This window comes from Pecten maximus, chromosome 18 (assembly GCF_902652985.1).
Source record: "Pecten maximus chromosome 18, xPecMax1.1, whole genome shotgun sequence".
NCBI lineage: Eukaryota > Metazoa > Mollusca > Bivalvia > Pectinida > Pectinidae > Pecten > Pecten maximus.
Genome location: NC_047032.1, coordinates 14,127,512 through 14,144,728, shown reverse-complemented (window position 1 = coordinate 14,144,728; position 17,217 = coordinate 14,127,512).

Sequence of the window (17,217 nt, the reverse complement as noted above, 5' to 3'; positions counted from 1 at the left end):
TAGTTTTTAACGAATATATCACTGGATATAAGGATATCATTTCACCTGATTTTTACCTGAAACCAATTCTATATTACAGATAGAATTTTCCTTTAGATATTGATGATGAAAGTCATAGAGTGAAGCATACGAAATAAAGATTTTGTTTAGATCTTTATAATAAGGAATGCAGATCTTTTTAATACAAAATTAATATTTTTATGATATATTCGATTTTAGAGCCAAATTCTAAAGCTACATGTAACTGGGTTTATCAAATTAAGCATGCATTATGTTACTTGTTTAAAACATCATGTACGGAAAGAAAAACACACACAATGTCATCACGGTATTCATTTTCATGAATTGCATTGTAGAGCATTTAAGGCATCTTCAAAGTGCTATATATAAAACATATGTTCTATTGAAAAGAGATACATTATATAAAACTGTGCCTTGCATATTCTGGAATATTAAAAAGGGCCTGTTTCCAGTAATGTTAATTCTCCATAGGAACCTGCCCCTGTATAATTTCTTATCTAGCTCAACTACAGTTTTTTTCTTTTCCGAAGAATAATTTTACACCTTTCCGACACCCGATTTCATAATGTCAGTGAAAATGTATTTTTATAAAATTGTCATTTTGAGCATCAAAGACATAAGGTCGTAAATAAAAGAAGGTTATCTCGAAATTGTAATTCGCAACATAGTATAAATTTCTTTTGATAAATATTTCCAAAACATCGTGTTTATTCATAAAACATAAAACAAAAATTTTCTCGGATGAAAATGCACTTGCAGAGACACAATTATGAAGAAAAATACCATAAAATTGCAATTTTCTCCCGTTATATAGTTTTGGATGCAAATTTCCATCACAAAATCGGATAGAGCTTTACTTGTTTCATATGTGTACCAAAAATCAGCTAATTCCATGTGGTGGAACGTTCTCATGTCGCCGCCTGAATGTGGTTGTAAATTGAAAGAAAAGGGGAAATGAGTAACAACCTTGTCTGAAACCCTATTATATAGCTTATTATATACAAAATTTTATATTGAATATCAGAGCGGATATTTTCATGACAGTTTTATGATATCTAACGACTAAATAAACAGTATCGATATAAAGATTTACACCGAGGACACCCTGATACATGAATACTGTTCTATCTCAAGTTGTCATCTTTTGCATTTTCTGATTGTGTGGCCTTGTACATTTATCCGTATCTTCTTGTCTTTGTCTATACGTTTACGGAATCATTGACTCGACGCTAGCTATTCTTGTCTCATTTTCCTTGTTTTATTGTCCCATCTCCAAAGCGTTGTGGCTCTGTCAGGGTTGGGACCCTGACTTGTCTCACTTTCTTTGTGCCTGCCGACCACGCCATCGTTCTATTGCGTTCAGGTTCAGTGTGCCAGATAGATCAGGGACAGAGCTAACTTTTCTCCATGCCATCTTATCAGAGAATATGTCATGGTTATGACCTCGCTATGGGATAAAGAAAATGTCAAAAAAAATTCTCGATCTGAGAATTTTCTTCATCGTAAATAAAAGAGTATGATGCACTGAGACGGAATTTGAAAATTTTTTGATCATCGGATAAAAAATGATGGAGATATGGCACTTTGAAAATTTCAAAGTTTTCCCCGCCAAAATTAAAAAATCGAGCAAAAATGCCTAAATTTTTTTCAGCTCCTTCATTTAAACACATACAGACTTGATATTTGACACAACCATAGAACATAAGAGTGGCTACAAAAGAAGTTATTTTTCACTGACCTTGAGCTTCATTCAAGGTCAAATAATAAAAAAAAAATTAAAGAAAAATTCTTTTGAGTAAGGTTCTTTTTTCTTTCGTTTTTTTCCTTAAACAATCAATGCATCTTGTAGTTCATTGGCGGGGCTCACTTTTCTCCGCGATATGTTATCAGAAAATATGTCAAGGTCAAGGTCTAAGCGCGAGATCAAATCAAGGTCAAAAATTCAAAATTCAAAATTAGATAATTTTTTGACTGCATTACAACGTGCATGAATGATGAAGACGAACGGTTCAAGTTTTATGGTCGTGCGATAAAAAATGACGTAGAAATAGCACTTTGAAAAATGTTTGTTTTCCCGCCAAAATTCAAATTTTCCCAAAAATGCACTTAATTACCCTCTGCTCCAAAATCTTTTTACATACACCGATATTATATTTGGCACAGTGATAGCATGTACGGATGCCTACAAACTTGATTGCTTTTCAATGACCTTGACCTTCGTTCAAGGTCACAGAGGTCAAATGATCAAAAATCGAAAATTTCAAATTCTCTTTCAAACGGTTAATTTTTATTGTATATTAAAGAAAAAGTTTGTTTGAAGATGTTTGCAACGTTTCCAGGTCAAAACGTCAACTTTATCTCAGAAAAAATAAATAGGAAAACATTTAACTGCCAAAATTAAATATTATCCTACAATTACACTTGAAATGTTTTTCCTCCAATACTCTGACACCAACAGACTTGATAATTGGCACATATACGCATGTGGGTTAATGTTGCGTCCCGTTTTGTTGCTCATTAGTGTATTCATGTAAAATATACATTGTTGTACATTGTTGCAACTTGTACATTCCAATGACGTCACATTGTTTACAGATCCCGCGTTGTGTCTGCACTGCCTGACACGAAGGCTTCATTCTGTGTTTTTTAGTGTTTTTGTTAGTTTTCTGATAATTCAATTGATCAGGTATGATTAAAACAACCTCAATCAATATGCGGTGTGAATGTAATTTTAAGTTTAAACCGCATGTTGCGAAAAATACTTCAACTTTCACTTTGTCAGTGCATTCGTGATCGCAGCTTCGATCGGCTGTCATGGCAACGACAGTGGTTTCATCACAGTGACGAATTTACAAACTTGCATGTGTACAGCCGAAAACTTCTAACTATACCTTATGTCTTTGGAAATCATCTGTAAATAATTAATTGAATTAATTACGATCCATTGCATTCGTTTATTAACGTTTGTTCGTTTCTATATGCCGATTTCGATACTTAAAACACTGAAGAGTTCCAATATTGGAGAATGAACATTAACACTTGCTCTATGAATCGTCCTAGAGCACCCGACTACCCTAAATCAATACTTATGAAACAGGTAAGAGCGTGAAGATAATTGTATGAGAACAACGAAAAGTGCTGTACATTCTTACGAAAATGACAAACATCGTCAAAATTACTTAAAAAGTAGTCAATTAATCGGCACTTCTTCAATTAACACCAGTTTATAACGCCGCTATGTAACCATACTTGAATAAATAGAAGAATGTACAGCACTTTTTCTCGGTTTCTTAGCACGATGAATAAGTGAATCATATTTGTTTGTACGACAAAATACGTTGGTCGGGTGCTCTGTCCATATTTACCGACCAAGTGTTAATGTAGTCCTTCGTGCCGGTCACGTGACCACGCGAGAACTCGAGGAACGACGAAAACATCCCGATAAAGACGTTGGACACCTAACATTAAAATCCGATCAAGAAAACAAACAGAACTAACCGGGAAATCATTAAATATTGAATTTATGTTAAAACATGACGTTTGTTGTTCTTTTTAATTATAAATGCAACATTAACCCACATGCGTAAAGCATGTGGGTTAATGACTGGCTACAAAAGGTATGCACATATTTGACCTTGACCTTCGAAGTTCAAGGTCACAGAGAGGGTTGAAAGTCAATTGATCGGTTAAAGAAGGGAAGCGAAGAGAAAACGAAGAGAAATCGTAGGTAAAACGTACAAAAGCGTTCGTCAGAACGAGAACATGTCTGCAATCATTTTCTAGTTGGAAATCCTGTGTTTTGATATTGATCAAATTTATTTGTTGTTCTGTCTATTTGTCAGCTAATATCTTCAACCACGGGGACTTGTGAAGTAGCCCTCTTATGAAAAAGTGTTTCTCTCACTTCTTTTCACATGTGTACATATTCTCAACATACCGAGCAAATACTCTCGTGTTTTTTTAATTATCTAAAGAAAGTCGAAAATCGGCAATTCAACCATAGGCTAATTCAACCCAAGATTTGAAAATGTTCCACCACTTACATGTTGATGATTTTTCCTCTCATCAATAGCATATTACGTACTGTTTAATAGGATAAAAATTGGTTTGCATCCAACGCCCATAAAAGGGTGTATTCTCTAAAAACACAGTTTTTGTGTCTAAAATGTTATCATCGAAAATGGCATTTTTGAGATTGTTTCTTCCATAAAACAGCCAAATGGCGCGATGGAAACATGATTTTTTTTTGTCACAATCATGCCATGAACGTATTCTTTACGGTGACCATCATTTGATTAGATTTTCATTAATATTTTACATAACATGCACATTTTATCAACACTTAGACAGCTTCTGAAATGTACAACTTTGAGGAGCCATTAAAACAAACCAAGTGACCTAAATCTTTATACTTTATAGATTTGTGACCACAACGGCATGGGCAATGCACCATCAACAGGAAATTTGAATCAGAGAAGGGGCCATTTTGGAAACAGGCCCTTTAAATAAAACAACATTATTATCGAAGTTTTAAAAAAGAAAACAATGAAAAACAAAGAATAACACTGTACGCGACCACATGTTTTATAGAAATTCCATTTGCTATTATAGTTTGTATTTAGCTTCGTCATTTAGAGTGGCCATTAATCAATATCTTACAAGCAATCGTTAAAAGATAACTAGTCAAAGAAATGAAAGCTTTCTTTGACATTAACTCTATTGACATGCGTATTGGCTCCGATGTCACCACCCCAGTTCTCGGTTCGAGAATGTGGAGTAAACTGTTTTTATTTGGCGACTCGTTTTACCGGTTTTGAGTTAGAATGATTTTTATATCATGTCTGTATTTTTTGTTGTTTTTATTGCACCACTTGTGTCATTACATCACAAATAAAACAACAAGTAGTTATGCAGTTATGCGTACACCTGTTTCAATTTCATAGTGAATTTCTTTTTTTTTTCATCAGTGATATACATATACATATATGTATTTGCTTATCATATAATTTCACTAGATATGTAAAAGCATTATCTGTATTAATTTTCCTTCGTTACCTTGAACATTTCTTATATTATGAATACCTAAATATTGAAAACTAAAATTAAAAACTGAAACTTGAATATAAACTCGTCCTGACCCTTCGGGTCAGAAGACCTAAAAAATAATGTAACTTTCCGAATCCTGAATCACATCCTGTGATGAATACAAATCTTCCTTGGATGTTTCGAAGTTTTAGTCTTCTCTGGTACCATTGTATTACAATGATGATGACAATAACTGTTCCCAGAATGGCGAATATCATTTTAAGACATTGTGCTGCAAGAGGATTTGACGTTAGTAATATTATTCATAAATATCTTAAATCAAATTCCGCAGTTTCTGCGGAACACCACATGTCTTTTCACATACAGCTTAATATTATAGTGTCATTCATTGCTAATTGGAAGCAAGTACTTGTTTAAAAAGAAAAGTCGACGCACAGATATACAAACTTAAACGAAGCAATACATCTGTTTTACCTGGGTGTACGAGAATGTTTCTTATCTGCTGACGAGATATCTAAAATATAGAGTTACTCTGACAGGTTTAAAAATTCCGAAATAGACAACAATACCCACGCATGCATAATTCATTGCATCACCGCTGAACATGATCGGCCTCTGACATGCGATAGGCTTATAGAGGTTTGAATTAAGGAATGTCAGTTGATAAAATATCCATTCTAATTTTATATCTTTAAGGACATGATCTACATATGCGTTTTACGGTATGTATATGTGCTATTGAATAACACCACTGCAATAAATAAAGAGCAAGTTCCATTATCTCAAGTGTATCGTTTTACTTCCTAGACGTAATCCGAGGGAGGTTATTTATACCACACGTGGTATAAACTCTGTACGCATTTTGATTGGCTAACACGGTGAACTTTGACCCAAGCTGCAATTGTTATTGACGTCATCAATAATCTTATGACGTCACATCACGGGGTCCCGGACGTCACCGGTACAGTTTATTTGCATACGCGAAATTATACTTGGCCACGTTTCCCTTTGATTCAAGCCGATAAGTTATTTTTTAAAAGTTGCAAAAAACACTCGCTAAAGCTCGTGTCTTTTGTAACTTTAAAAAAATAACTTACTCGTGTGAAATAAATTCCATATCCAACAACCACTCGTTGTGTAACCTCTATGTATCCAACTGTCAATCAAAATTAACTTGTCAGAAAAATCATAGCTTTGTCGTCGAAAGATCCTTATCAGGGAGGCACATTCCTCTTGTTTCAGTCTGGTCTTGATGCATTTTATTTCTAATAGTCATTTTAACTCACCCCGTAAAGAATAAATGAATATATAAATAAATGTATATATTACTCTCGTTGAGCAGTAAATACAACGTTAGAAAACAACAAAGAATACCGGCATAATTACAAAGGCATATTTCAAGAGGACGGGGGGGGGGGGGGTTCCTTTTCTTACAATTGCTTGTACACTTTTATCACAATCTATTTAATCATTTTTATTTCCCGTAGTAAAAAGAGAAAGTTCATTGTAACTCAATAACACCATCAACATTTTTGGGTCCACCTAACCCATATGACTTCTGTCTGGGCCGTTGGGTGCCGAATATCGAGTTCAATTTAGTTCGAGGCCCGGTCAATTCACGAGTCATGAAGGTGTCTTTCATGACCATTTGTGTTATTATATATTTGTCTAGTACGTTATAGCGACAGTATGGTCCAATATTTTACAATTATTGCCCTGTGTCTGGGTTGCCATGAATATTTATTCACCCGCAATGCATATGTGTCGAGACCTACAAGAAAACCGAAAGTACATAGCACCTCAAGGGTGGGCAAGTACGCCCTCGGGTGACATAACACCTCTCGGATTGACAAATATTCATGTCAACCCAGATACAGGGCAACAATTGTTTTATTATACCGAAAAAAAAGAACTATAATCAGAAACTAACATGTTTTATTATCAAAATGTAACAAAATAAATAGTCTATGCATATGTCAAAAATGACAAATGTTTAGAAACGAACAGCTGGTTATCTATTTTAGTTCAATTCATTTATAATAGCTCTTGAATTTGATTCTTACATTGCACTTCAAACTTTTCACGGACCGCGGTAAATCTTAACCTGCAATCCGTTCCACTGGATTTAGTCATGCCATGTACTTTCGGTTTTCCTGTAGGTCTCGACACATATGCATTGCGCAGTGTGTGCGTGTGTGACGCGGGGTACATGCTTTTACATTTCGACAAAAGAATCCAACATAGGCCTATATTCACTGTTTATGTACATGTATATAAGCTTATATTGCTTTTTTGGGGGAAAAGCATTGACGTCATGGTATTCACCTACATGTACAATGTAGGTCTATATCAACCTGTTATTTTAATGATATAAATTGACTTGATTTGTATACTCTATAAACAATATCATTATGGTGATAATTAATACAATTTTACGTACCTACAGTCTCGTACATTCTTCTCTCAGTCACGCCTCCCTTCCATTCTCTCTGTGGTTTTTGTCCTTTTCATCTTTCGACTTGTAGACAAAACGTGACTAAAAACTATTTTAATATATTAGTGATGAACATTTAATAACGTTTTTGCAGTTTCCTTTTACAGTTTAAAGAAAATATTGCCCTTGCACCCATTCCTAACTGACTTTAAATTTGACTTAGCATGTGGGTTGATGTTGCGTTCCATTTTGTTGCACATTAGTGTATTTGTGTAAAATATATTTTGTTGTACATTGTTTTAACTTGCGCATTCCGATGACGTCACATTGTTTACATGTCCGGTGCTATGTCTGCACTGCCTGAGAAGCTTTATTTTGTGTTTTAACTGTTTTTGTTATATTTCTTATATTTGAAATGATCAGATATGATAAAAAAAACCTCAATCAACACGAGGTATGAACGTAGTTTTATGAGAAAATGCTACGCACAAGACTTCAACTTAAATGTATCGCAGCTGTAATCGGCTGCCATGGCAACTACAAGGGGACGGTGGTTTTAACACAGTGTTAAATCTACAAACTTGTATGCACAACTGACAACTTCTAACTTTACCATATGTCTTTTGAAGTAATCTGTCAAAAAATGATTGAATTGATAACGATCCATTGCATTCGTCTATCAACAATTGTTCGTTTCTGTATGCCTATTTCGATACTTAAAACACTGAAGAGTTCTAACACGGAAGTATGAACATTAACACTTGCTGTATAAATCGTCCTAGAGCACCCGATTAACGAACATCAATAAACACGAAACTGTTACGAGCGTGAAGGTATTTGTAAATGAACAACGAAATGTGCTCTTTATTCTAACGAAAATGCCAAATATATCGTCAAGATTATTAAAAATGTAGTCAATTAATAGGCACAATTTCATCAATTAATGCCAGTTTCTAACACCGTTAAATAACTGAACGTGAACTATTTAAAGAATGTACAGCACTTTTCTGCAGTTTCTTAATTAAGATGAACAAGTGTTTCATGCTTATTTGTACCAAAAAATACCTTAGACGAGGACCGAAGAAAGCATGCCGATAAGGGCGTTGTTCACCGAACATTGAAATTCGGTTGTAAAAACACACAGAACTGACGGGGAAATCATTAGATAATGTATTTATCTAAGAACATAATGATTTATGTTCTGTTAAATCATAAATGTAACATTAGCCCACATGCGTTCGTCAAAACGAGTACTTTAACAGTACAGACCGATTCACGGTAAACTCTTTTTATTCCACTCATTCTTTCGTATACAAAGGTGAAAAACAGTTGCTACGTCGTAAACATTTTATTGGATCGACTAGCCAGCTGTATTTAACATCCTCAGTCTTATTACTTTACAATCATGACTCTTTAATACCTATACGTACATTTTATGTACACTTGACCTGAATCTAAGACATGACCGCAAACTATGTTGTTGTCAAAGTCACAGACGCCCGATTCACATAGATACTGATTCTTTTTAGAAGTCCATGACCTCGATCATCACGCAATAGAAAGGGTCAGATGATAACAAGTCACAGGGGAAGCCCAGGCTATCAATCTAAAAAAAGGTAGGACGATGCAATTGCCGTTTAAAGAGGAGAAAATAAGTTAGTAATTTTAGGAGTAAAAAATTACTTGTCTCTACTGTTGTTATTCCTACGCGACCAAGTATATATTTCTAGTAATAAACATCCGGTGAAGCTATGTTTGTAAGAGGATCAATTGCTTATATTGGACTATATTGTCGATATAAGTTACCAGACCCATATAGACCCATATAACAAAAGATGAAGAAAGACAACATGATGACTCGTGCCATGACCAGGCTTCGAACACACGATCTACGGCACCCAATAACCTAGACAGAAGCCGGAGGGGTTAGATGGACCCAGAAGCTTATTTTATTTTTAGTTACTATGAACCTTCTCGTTTTACTACGGAAAATAAAAATGATTTTATAGATTGTAATAATAGTGTGTATGTAATTGTAAGAAAATGGAACCCCTCTGTCGTCTTTGAATATGCCTTTGTTATTATGTCGGTTGTTGATCCTTGCTGTTCTTAACTTTGTATCTAGTGCTCAACGAGAGCGCTGCATTAACATGTACAGGATTCAAACACATAAAACATATCTTTCCGAGAACATATATTTTCAGCAATTTCCGCGTTTCGCATTTATTTATTCTTTACGGGGTGAGTTAAAATGACTATTTAAAGCTTCAAGCTCAGACTGAAACAAGAGGACAGGAGAGGTTATCACCAACTAATTGTTAACAAGAAATTTCTTTAAAAAAGATAAACGGCATAGTTTTAATACTGGTGGTTATAATGTAAAACTGATGGTGAAATAAATTAACGAACTAATGCGTTTCAGCACGGATAACAAAACTTATATCAGTTTGAATCATTTTTGGCGATAATAAGACTGCATTTGAATCAGGAATATAATTTTATTAATGTGCCATTTAAAAAGATAATCTGCTTATTCAGCTTGCATTCAATCTTAACTTTGTTTCGTTTTTAACTGTATATCTGCATTTTGCATCTACCGCTACATTGACCAATCACATACTTCATCTTGACCAGTAACGCCACCTGTCGCGTTATATCCGGGGTCAAAAGAAAATTATATGGCTAGCCGAAAAAAAAAAGGTTTCATAAACACTTTGGCGTTAACCCTGCGATGTTATCAGATTTGACGTGACCGCAGCCTAAGGTCACAGACTATATCTACTTCTCCAGACTGAGCATGTCTGATAGACATATGTACTTGATACCACAGCAATTGGCATTTGGTCCTATATCATGCACATTGTGAAATGCAAATTAATTAAATACGATTGTTTATATCTTACGAATAACAAAGGATCACATCATAAACATAAATCATTAAACAATATGCAACGTACATAAATCTGATATATATAAATTAAGTTACCTAATCATAGTTGAAAGGACATGCAGGTGGTTACTATTGATCATTGCCCTACCTGGGATGAAACCAAGCGTCGGTCGAGGGAAAGATACTGGATAACCAACTTCCAAACCCGCTATCATCGAGGCTTGAACGATCGTTAAAGGCTTTGTTCGTCACATGATCCCATGTTGGTATCAGACAATTCATGCTATTATTCAATTTGTTAATAATTTCTCAATTCCTGAACTATTTGTTTTTGGACATTCATAACAGCATTCCTCATTTATCTTTCATTACGTTGCTGCTATATTCGATATTTAATTTGGTCCCCTTCCGTCGTCAACAATACTTTACATCACACTGCTGCACCGATATTCAAATTTGGTCGCTCTCCGTCGTCGACTTTATCTCGACTGTCTTCAAAGTGACAATTGGGCACTCGTAAATTTTGGTTTGTAGAGTCGTCATCAATTGTATATAACTTTGTTCTCAGGGACGTTGGCCAATTTGATTCTTTACAGGGTATTTTGAGAGTTCTTCCGATTTTATACCCAATATAATTATTATATCCATTACCATTTCATGTACGATAGTACATCAAGTAATTATGTAATATCGTCAACCAGTTCCTATACGCTGTATGAATATTTGGACGAAACGTCTATTAACATTTCGGCATTGTCTTGGCCGTTAGTCACTAATAGAATTGCTCACCCCCTTGGGGGTGAGACAGGGGAATCTCAACCCGAGGGGAAGATTATTAAGTTGCCAAACACGAGGCTTGCCGATTGTTTGGCAGCTTAATTATCTTACCCCGAGGGTTGAGATTCCCCTATCTCACTGCCATGGGGGTGAATGATTATTTTCTCTTACCTTTTTTACCCTCTTAAGTATCTAATATTAACGTTACATCAATGCAAGGAAATGTTGACGCGACGTGATTGAATTGTGGACGTGACGTCATGGTATTGTCGACGTGACGAAATGCAATTGTTGAGAACGTGCAAAGAACACGTGTAGCTTGTCTTTTACCTAGGGTGAGAAAATCTCACCCCGGTAAAACTGCGGATATCCCTGTCCAGTGTAAGAGAAATAACGTTCCGTCATAGAACATGGCTTTGTACATGTCACGCTAGCCTCCGCCTTAGGCCCACGCTAGCCGAAGGGTTCTACCAGAACAGACTACCAGAAATATTACTCTTACTGTACATATATGTCTCTGATTGTATTTCCTAGTACTGTTTATAGATAATGTGTTTGTATTTATATTCTCTGTACCTTGTTAAAGGGACGGATTGCCTCAGAAATGTGACGTTTTTTTCATTGTCCACACTGTTAGAATTACGCCTTTGATATGTCTACTTATTGTAACACAAATATTTTCCCCCAAATTACTCTCTATTGAATTAAGTTAATGTCAGCAGAATCTTCTCAAATAGAGCTTAGCATATATATGTTTCATTGCATTTAATCTATTCTTTCCTGTAGGTACTAGGAAAGCTGCGATCCTTGACGAAAGACAAACTTTGTCCAAAATATGCGACCCATGACTATACCTCCTTCCGATAAAGTGATTGACGCCGTTATTCCCTTAACGGTTCACCGAAGGTGGCTTCCATTTACACCCGAACGGGCTAAGACAACGTCACGGTAACCTTAAGTCTGAAAGGTTGAACTCTAGTTACAGGCTTCAGGTCTAGTAAAGTCATTGTAAGTATGAAACAGATAGTCGAGCTACGAAAACGTCATTCTTAGTGTACTCGTATGGTCCCAAATTGAGAGATTATTACAAAGTATCAAAAACCATTCACGAGGAAGCAACACGCGTGTTAGGAGAGCTTCGATAACAAACGAAAGTCTTCCTTTATCTCTGCTTAAATCGTCCCATTAATATTAGTGTTAAGGGAATTTTCTTGTTATAGGCCCCAGGGCTGTAGGCTGATAAATACCAGCGAGAAAACAGTAAGACTAGACCGGCGAGACCAAATGTAATTTCCCTTGCACTAAGTATAAAGAGAGGTGACTTTGACTAATTAGTCCATTTAATGTTTTCCGTGACAAAAACATTAACAACGAAGTTTTCGAAAGATGTAGAGTGATAGAGATCATAGTTCTTACTGGATGCTAGTGTCTTTAAGCTGAGTCTTTTCTTCATGTTCATCTGTATTTTGATTGCCTTTGTTTTATCCATTTTTGACTCACGATTTACATTTCGTGTCGGTTTTCCATAATTTGATGCCATATTAGTACTTTTACAGGAGAGAACTTTATAAGACCAATATGTCTGTCCATACGATAGAACCCGGTACCTTCAACACTGGTTTCGCTGACATACCAGCTATAACAACAGCTACTTACAAAAAAATCGAGGAGCTCGACGTGGATATGAAGGAATACTACGACGCTGGATACGTTGGAAAAAAGTATTTACATATGTTATTTTTCTTCTTTTCTTTTAATAACTGAATAATATGATTTCTAAGCCATATCTGAAGCTTTCGTAATGTGATAAAAGACAGCAGTCCTATCGATAAAAATCGTTTATAAAAATCGATTTAAATGGATATTGGTCTAACACGTCAATAAAATGAGACTTATATTCCCACATCACATGGTTTATTTCCTGTTACCACAACTCCCATAAACCTTATTGAGGGAGCAACGTCATCAAAACTACATAAAGTTATCGACGTTTATAAACATGCAACAACATCCCGATATCCACGATACGTGGTTGGAATCGATTGCAACATCATGATGTTTCTCAACTCCTACTTCCCCGAGCGCTTGCTTGACATGATCACCTGTGCTTATTTACCATCACCAAAAGCCAAAATCTAAGTTTATGATGTCACGAGAAAAATAAACTGTAACGCACCAATACCAAAAGGTAGGATCTAAGTTATGATGTCACGAGAAAAAATACTGTATACACAAACGATTAAAGTCATAGAATCTACGATGCTACGTGAAACGCATATGTTTAATTTTTACGGAAACGGTTTCAAGGTTGAACAGATATATTTTAAAAATACCTTACATTGATTTATTTTCACTGCTATAATAGCAATTATTAATTAGGGAAATAGTGACGATAGTTTTCTGCCAACTCATTATTGTACCCTTATAATTACCTACACATTTTTAATTATACAAAAACATGCATTTCTCGGGAATAAAAGAAAGATATAGATACACCAATGAAAACAGATGATGTTTTGTGAGAAAATAACGTAGGCCCAATAGAAGACTTCGCTCATTTTTCCGGAAGATCGAGAAATTTTACTAGTTTATTGACATAAAGGACCTCTTTAAAAATATAAATATTCCGTCATCGTGGAGAGTTTTAAAGGATGTTGCTTTGAAAATACAATCTTGATTACTATTGATTTTCAAACTGCTTTACCATAATACATTTTAAAAGCATAACAACTTTGTTTTAAGTCCTTAACTCTGCAAAGTACTGTATGAACCTAGATTGTTATTAGTCATATAAGACTCACATGTGGACCTATTCGTACATTTGGAAACTGCAATTGCTATTAGATTATCTGACGAATTTTCTCAACAGAAAATAGTGGAAAATTAGGTAAGATAATTGAAAAAGAGGAATACTGACATGTAAACGAATTCAGCAAGTTTAATATTGCCGTGCGACTTCTTTAGTTAGTATTCATTGTACAATCGTACTGCTTAATGTATTTCTCAACTGTGTACATGTGTATGTCTTAATATAATTGTAAATTTTCTTTTGAGACTATTTTTTACTGAGAAAAAATAAATAAATTCATTTTTCATACATTTGATCAAAATGAGTCGCTCTCGCAACCGTATTTGTAATTTCATAAAGAGGGTATTTTGATAATTTCTCTCGACAACAGTCACCGAAAAATAATTTCTAAAATGATGTGTATCATTTTCTATAAAGGTGTTTACCTTCACCTTGCCACTGGAACCCTTAAAACGAACCTGATATACATAATATCATTATTAAATAATTGTTCGTGTGGTTTGCTCAATTTGCAGAGGAAAGTGAAGGGTTCGGACGAGACGGACATCATTAACGCTTTATGTCCCATTTGTATGACAATTTCAAAATTAAATCATAGCACACACTCTCATTCGAATTCTGCTTTTTTTTTTATTGTGAACATATTAACTGGATCAACAGATTTTAAGTGGAGTGTAGACATGTGTTAAGTGTAATATCATATGTTTTCCATGTCTGGTATCCAAGTAACACCACGTGTCTATAAAACACGATATATAAATAATAAGTAATAACATTTGTCATTGTATACTAGCATACAGCGTTTTGTTTTACGTATTATAGGTGCGTCAGATATTGTTAGATGTCAGACTGACTGCAAAGAAATTGGGCAAGAGATCTGATTGATGAGGGGAATCAAAGGAAATGACTCAAGAGAGACAATGAATTGTAATTGGTGATATTAGAAAAAAATACAAATCTTGCTTATGAAGGCATTGCAAGAGACTTTGTCATATCGATATTATTTATGTCTGTTACTTAAAGCTTTAAATGTATCATTCTATAACTTATTATTAGTTATCCAACTTTCAATCGCTTGCCTTTCTTTAGTCAATTACATTGCAATATGACATAACATATATTAGAGATACATTTCTCGACTTTCATAGTGATGAAGGGTGGTACAGATTCATATATTTATCATAAAGGAATCTATCACAACGATTTTTCTGGTTGTTGCGATGTTTTTGTCGAATGAATATATAATCCAAGATGGTCAGGTACGGTCCAAAATATAGTATTTATTAAAGGAATGAGTCGGCAGGCGATTTCCGGAATGTCCGTAAATCGACCCGTGCAGTCCGAACTCTAGGTTCTAATTTTTTTTACAGCATATAGTACATGGTATTTAACGTAAAGTTATAAAAGTGATTGACAGCCTTGACAGGTATCAGTTAATTATATATAATTGCTCAGCTGGTCATATGTCGGACAGGTGAGATATTCACGTTAATTGTCCTTTGTCCGAGGCTAAGGTGTCATACTGGCAGACCAGTTAGTTAATCCGGTAACAATGAGTAAAAGGAATTAGATGTATTCATGTCAAAAGATAGAAACTTGTAGCCTCTGGTAGAGATATAATTAATAGCTTGCTTTTAAAGTACAAATTGTCACATTGTGTAATAAAATTACGAAAGTTTGTAAGTGGAAATACATAATAATAACTTCGTTGGAATGTCCAATTTATGAAATAAGATATTAAACAAATGTTCGAAAATAGCACTATTATCATAAATCCTTTATGATAAATCCTTCTGGCTTCGAAAATGAGACGTCCTCGTCGAAAAAAAACTAAGTTCACTAGAAATACACGATATTTGAGTCCGCTCCGTTGTTGAAACGCTGTGCAGTATTCCAATAACCACTGCGACGTCCCCGATGTCCATTTTGATTTGATTGCGCACGCTGTTTTGCGTTACAAGGTGCAGCGTTGTTCTGGCGATTCTTAGTCGAAATACTTTTGATTATCACTTAACCACAAAATGAATGAAATTTGTGTGCAAACATAGTTTGTCAAAATAGGGTATGATCTTTCAGAATATCACAAGTATATTTAGTGAAAACGTCAAATAAAGAAATTAAAAAATTGAAGAAAATGGATGGCTGAGGGACACTTTCGCCAGAAATTCGGTAATGATATGAGAGAAAAAGACTCTTTCATTATGTGTGTATGTAGGATAGGGATATTCCACCCTCGGGATCACAAAATGTGGTAAAACCCTCGGCAAGCCTCGGGTTTCACCACATTTTGTGACCCCTCGGGTGGAATATCCCTATCCTACATACACACATATGAAAGAGTCTTATACTCTACCAGAGGCTACAAGTTTCTATCTTTTGACATGAATACATCTAATTCCTTTTACTCATTGTTACCGGATTAACTAACTGGTCTGCCAGTATGACACCTTAGCCTCGGACAAAGGACAATAAACGTGAATATCTCACCTGTCCGACATATGACCAGCTGAGCAATTATATATAATTAACTGATACCTGTCAAGGCTGTCAATCACTTTTATAACTTTACGTTAAATACCATGTACTATATGCTGTAAAAAAAAATTAGAACCTAGAGTTCGGACTGCACGGGTCGATTTACGGACATTCCGGAAATCGCCTGCCGACTCATTCCTTTAATAAATACTATATTTTGGACCGTACCTGACCATCTTGGATTATACAACCAGAAAAATCGTTGTGATATATTCATCTTTAATGACTTGATAAGCAAAATAATTTCATTAGTAACTTATTAACTTATTACAGGAAATTATGTTTGTTAAATTAATGTAAAGGGTAAATCAAGGCTATAAAAAAAACTTTCTATACTCTGAATCAAATTTTTGACTTTGAGACTCTAGACTGTGTTCACCAATATTTGGTGACTGCGGTACTTCGAAAGTGTAGTACATCTGTATTAACATGTCATCATAAATGGTATCAAAACAATCTCTCCACTTTTCTTTACAATTAACTCTAAGAGTAATGTGTTTTAGAAAAGCAATATTTACTTGTAAGACTGGGCGGGTCAGTTAGTTTTCTCCGACTTCAGTATTTTGTTAATAGTTAATAGTTAAAACTAGTCCATTATATTTCCAAAACTCAGTTTTAATGTTGCATTTATGAACAAACATTTGTGTGTTTTGTACATGGATTTTTAGTGAAGTCTCCAAATGTACATGTACAACGAACCAAAAG